The following is a 6,400-nucleotide window of genomic DNA, read 5'->3' on the forward strand; positions in this document are numbered from 1 at the left end:
CTTATCCCATCTGTGAAACATGGTGGTGGTAGTATCATGGTTTGGGCCTGTTGTGCTACATCTGTGCTAGGACAACTTGCCATCATTGATGGAACAATGAATTCTTAATTATACCAGTGACTTCTAAAGGAAAATGTCAGGACATCTGTCCATGAACTGAATCTCAAGAGAAAGTGGGTCATGTAGGAAGACAGCGACCCTAAGCACACAAGTCATTTTACCAAAGAATGGTTAAAGAAATATAAAATTAATGTTTTGGAATGGCCAAGTCAAAGTTCTGACCTTAATCCAATAGAAATGTTGTGGAAAGACCTGAAGCAAGCAGTTCATGTGAGGAAACCCACCAACCTCAAGTTGAAGCTGTTCTGTCCTGAGGAATGCGCTAAAATTCCTCCAAGCCAATGTGCAGGACTGATACCGGAAGCATTTAGTTGCAGTTATTGTTGAACAAGGGGGTCACACCACATACTGAAAGCAAAGGTTCATTTAAAAAGTCTTTATTCCAGACATGGTGGGTGGTTCAGACTCTTCTTAATTACAAAGACATTTGTTTCCAAGTGCTTACTGGCAAACCTTTAAGTGTGGCTTTACACTTTCTTTGGGCTGACTGCATGACAACCTGGGGCTTGTTAATTTGCTGCCATGTTATGAGCCAAGGCCAACTGCTGGGCCTGTCACCTTGGAAGGACAAACAGAGAAAGATGATAAACAGTTGCAAGGTTTATTCATGCAGCCCTAGTTAGTTAAAGTCTTAATAGTCTTCACTAGCGAGTCTATATGCCAAGAAATGTTACTTTCACAGGAAGAGTGACATAGCAGATGACTAACTACAGTCTGTTTCCTGCTGGGAAACATGTAAGATTTTCTCATTTACTCGCCACTAATATTTCCACACAAAATGTTTAGAGTCCAGTGACTCTTGTTCCAGTGATATCTTGTTCCAAAATGACAAATGTGTTATATTTCTTTGGAAATATGGAGAACCAATCAGATTTCAACTTTTAACCTTCGGAAGATTATGGCCAGAAAAGCATACAAAAGCTATCACATGATCCTCATCTATAACTTTTTAACTGTGAAGCACACAGAAGACATTTATATTCCATAACTGGAGCATCTTGCTTTTAATTTTTTGAGCATGCCATTTGTGTGTGATTGTGTGTTTGCGTGTTGACAATTAGAGAAAAAAAATGATTTAGAGTTATGATGTCTGATTAATACAGATGGTCCTCTTAACACCCAAGAGAAAAATTTGTTTAAAAGGTAATGGTTCAGAAATGAAGCCTTGGTGCTCTGTCTGCAGGTAAGCTGTTTTATTTGTTCCACCCCTTTGTGTTCTTTTGAATTGGTCCTTTGTCTGAGGCACCCAGAACGGATGATGTATTGCCTATATGTGGCATGGAATCTAGCCAGGGCACTGTTGATACATGGTGATACTGGCCACTGCAAACACATTTTAAATTCCATTTGAAATGGAAACCTCATGTGGTGTGCTGTTTCATGTGTGGCTGCAGACATTGAGGTTGGAATAACAATAAACTATAATACACATATCTGGGCTGATACTGTTCAGTACATTGTCCTGATCATGCAGCATACACCACATAATGGATTCTATGTTTTGTTAGTTTTGTCTTGAATTCTATCAACGTCTGTGGAAAATACGTATGAGTATTTGATGTGTTTAATAGTGTTCTGCCTCTAGCTACAACATAAAAATAATGACTAATTATGAATGACTAAGGAGAATACCTGACAACTGACACCTACATCAATAAATAGTCAACACAGCAGGGATGGGCAAAGGCAGGAATTATTTCCACATGACTACGTTAAAAAGCTGGTTTGGATTAAAAAGAGAAAGAGAGAGAGGACATGAATCTCTGTAATTTTAACACATTTTGTGGCTTTTTTCAACCTTGACTAATCCGTGCTCTCTCGAGTTAGTTTGTATTCAGGATATTTTAAAGAGAGCATAGTAATTTAAAGAAATGATGTCTCTCTGTAACTCCAAAGCCTAAACTCCAAAAAAGACAGACACTACACCAGTAATTTCCATGAGTTTCTGCATTGGTGCATCAAAAGCATTAAATCGTTGGTGACTTTAAAGCCAAATGGCAGAAAGTCACATGAAAGCCACAAGCCAAGTGTTGACTGTCAAGGCTCACAGAGCAAAGCACTAAGCATGAACATCACTATAGCACCTCTCAGCTGAGCCTGTCACCTGATTCTGTGCTAATTGCAAGCCTATTGCTGTTGTCTCTGAGTAACATTTTGCTGCTAGTATAGCGTATATATCACCATCACACTACAGAACTGCAACACAACGTCTTGTACCTTAGCATACTGTTGCAATCAAAATTATACAACCCCCATTGCAAATCAGGTTTATTGTCAAAATTGACAGACTTTCAGCTGTTTGCAATGAACAAATCAAACAGAAGCAATTGAAATAGTTCAGCACAATGAATGCTTCAAGTGGTTTCCCCAAATTCAACTGAAAACGTATCTTATAATGATTTCTCCAGTTTCAAAATTATTCAACCCCCTGAATAGAATCTCTCACAACAGCACAAATATGCAAAACAGGTGTTTCATGAAGCACACCTGATGCAACTAATCAAGGGTTTCATTAGTTGCACCAGGTGTGCTTGAGCTGGAACACATGAAATACCTGAACTGGCTGGGGTAGAAAGTTTATGAAATAGCTGGACAGGGCAAAAAATCTTTTTTCCAGCTAACAATGGCTACAACCAGATTTCTGAGAAGGCAGGTTGTGAAAAACCCTCAAGTGACTGCAAAAGACCTACAGAAAGACTTGGTGGCAACAGGCACTGAGGTTTCAGTGAGCACAGTAAGGCGCGTACTAAATGCAGAAGGTTTCCATGCCAGAACTCCAAGATGTACACCACTACTGACCCAAAAGCACAAGAAAAGTCGGCTCAAAATCATATAAATAAGTCACAGAAGTTTTGGGATTCTGTTCTGTAGATACATGAAACAAAACTGGAACTTTTCGGCATGATGGATCAGCAGTATGTCTGGAGGAAGAAGAATGAAGAAAGAACACTCTGTCCACAGTCAAGCATGGTGGTGGCTCAGTGATGCTCTGGGGCTGCTTTGCATCCTCTGGCACTGGAAACCTGGTGAGTGTGGAAGGAAAGATGGATTCAGTGAAGTATCAGGAAATCCTAGGAGAAAACGTCATGCTGTTTGTGAGGAAGCTGAAGCTTGGGCATCAGTGGACCTTCCAACAGGACAATTATCCCAAGCATACCTCAAATTCCACCAAGCCTTGGTTGCAGAAGAAGTCCTGGAAGATTCTACAACGCCATCACAGTCACCTGACTTGAACCCCATAGAAAATCTCTGGTGGGATTTGAAGGCGGTGGTTGCAGGATGCAAACCCAAGAATATTACTGAACTGGAGGCCATTGCTCATGAGGAATGGGTTATAATTCCTCAGGAACGCTGCCAGAAGCTATGCATCTTGTTTGCAGCAGGTCATAACAGCAAAAGGGTGTCTACTAAGTACTAAAGATGTTTACCATGAAGGGGTTGAATAATTTTGAGACTGGAGAAGTCATTATAAGTTGCCTTTTCAGTTGAATTTGGGGAATCCACTTGAAACATTCGTTGTGTTAAACTATTTCAGTTGCTTTTGTTTGATTTGTTCATTGCAAACAGCTGAAAGTCTGTAAATTTTGACAATAAACCTGATTTGCAATGAGGGTTGAATAGTTTTTGATTGCAACTTATCTATGTAGATGTATAAAATGTATACTATATAGATTTACTCTTTATATTATATCTATTCTATGCATACATTTTTATATTTTTATCTTTATATTTTATTTTATTTTTCAGTATTTTCAATATTTATTTACTTTATCTTATTTTATTCTTACTTTATTTATTATGTGTATTTGTGCCTTGCCTTTTATGCATGCTACTGGAACACTCTAATTTTCCCTTGGGATCAATAATCTATCTTATCTTATCTTATCTTATCTTAATTGTGCAAACAAATGACCCTATAGTCATGAAGCTATTTACAGTGGGATCCAAAAGACTGAGACCCCAATTGAAAATGCTTCTGTTTGTCATTCTTTTTCAATTTAACACAAAGGATTTCATTACACATTATATTATCAGCAACAACTTGAGTGAAAAGTAGACCCTTCAAAATGTTTACATGAATTTTAGAATTTCTTAGTATTTGGTATGACATTTTAATGGCATTGTGTTCTCGAGCTGGGATGGACTCCACAAGTTTGTGCAAAACCTGATGATCCAGTTTAGGTCAAATCCATCAGAGTGTTGTCTGAACACATGCTTCAATGGAAGGCATAAGACTCATGGAAAATCTGACCTTTTGTACAAATCAGAATAAGATGGGCCATATCACACAGTTGTGACCTACAAAATAGTGACCTACAAATTGTATTCAATATTGAATAGTCACGATGTTTCACATTTCCTTTTTTTTGTTTTGTTTTAGAATTTTAAAAAATCCCAGATTTTCAATGTGGTCTCAGACTTTTGGACTCCACTGTATATGTGCACAAAACCTCAAATCTCAATTCATCTTTGTTAATTTAAATATTATTGAAGAATTAATTTGTCTCGTTTTCAAAAATGAAATTTGTGTCAATTTGTGTCAATTACTTTCCAGAGTAATTAGTCATTGCTAAAACCTTGTGAAGTCTTCTTCTGAAGCTTTATTTTCCCCTCTTCCTTTATTCACCTTGTCTTAACTCTAAGCCCTTGGTTGAAGGTGACCAGCAACAATGACTAGCACTGACATCCGAGCTAATGGATTCTGGGAGACAACGTGAAGAGAATGCAAGCTGCCCTGTAAGTATCTTTAGTGTATGTGTGTGAATGCATAACAGTGCACTTGTATGTGTATTAATATTGTTTTGTATTTAATACTGGCAGTGACAGCTGCAATGCTGATATAATAAAAGCTTTTTTTGTTTTATTTTTATCTATCACATTCAGGGTAGATCTAGGGAAGGGATCTTGAACAATATAAAAGTCTTATAATGCTGTTATTGCTCTCATCAGAAGATTATATGAAGTAGTGGTCAATGCTAGTAGGGGGCAGCAATAACCATAAACTGCTTAAATGGTTATGAATCTTGCAATGACTGTGTAAATTATTAATCTTTCATAATTTCATGGTTTTATCATCTTCACTGCAAAGGAATCTCATCAACATCCCTCATGACTTTTAAATGCATATCATTTGTCTCCTTAGCCACCTGTGGCTTGATATATTGCAGGTAACTTCTGTGGCCAATTGCCTGCCTTCTGGATGCTTTTAGAGCCAAGTACTGAATCACTTTTCAACTCACAAAATGCCTCAACAGTGTATTTTTTGTAAGCATAATGCTACATTTTATAGCCCACTTTGGTTTTTTTGTCCTCTTGCTTCTATACCTTCAATAAAAGTGTTTGTTCCTGCAGAAAACTGCTGCTGCAAGTGAAAGTTTATGAGCGAAGAATAATTATTGCGCAGTAAATAAAGGCATCACTAAACAGCAATGATGAAAGTGGGTTAGAGTAAATTCTTGATATTGTGCCATCATTCATAAGGAACAAAGCAAGGCGGTTAATGGGAAAATGAAAGTTTCTCAGTGTTTAGATTCTCATATCTTCTTATTGGAAGATAACAAAAACCTCACTGCATAATTACCTCAGCGTAGGTCACCTTGGGCTTTGGAGGAACAAGCTGAGGTGGAGACATTGGACATAATGAGGTCCAGGAGTGAAGGACAATTTTGGGAACATTCCATACAATTTGCATAATCACTACACGGATTGGCTTTAATAAGATGGAACTTTTTATGACCTATAGCATTCATAAATAAAGGCTTTTATTCTGACCAAAACTGAACCTAAAATATGACTTCATAATTGTGGGTCTTTTTCTTTAGCTCTCTTGCTTCTTACACTTTCATACCCTTTTCTCTACAATTTCATGTTTTACATTAAGTTATAGGCTACCATGGGCGGCTGTGGCTCAAGTGGTAGTTTAGGTTGTCCACTAATCGTAGGGTTGGCAGTTCGATTCCTGGCCCACATTACTCCACATGTCGAAGTGTCCTTGGGTAAGACACTGAACCCCAACTTGAATATAGCTTGAATCCCGATGGCAAGCTAACGACTTGCATGGCAGCTCTGCTACGATTGGTGTGTGAGTGTGTGTGTGAATGAAGTCTAAAGCGCTTTGTAGAACTGCTAAGTTTAAAAAAGCTCTATATAAGTGCCTGTGTGGCTGTGCACAGAATTACTTGTTAAAGAATCACCAATAGAGCACTCTCCTTTTTTAAACTGCTGCTGATAGTACATATTGGTATTGGGTTTATGTACTATATGTATGTACTATAATACT

The sequence above is a fragment of the Ictalurus furcatus genome, chromosome 13 (assembly GCF_023375685.1).
Source record: "Ictalurus furcatus strain D&B chromosome 13, Billie_1.0, whole genome shotgun sequence".
Lineage (NCBI taxonomy): Eukaryota > Metazoa > Chordata > Actinopteri > Siluriformes > Ictaluridae > Ictalurus > Ictalurus furcatus.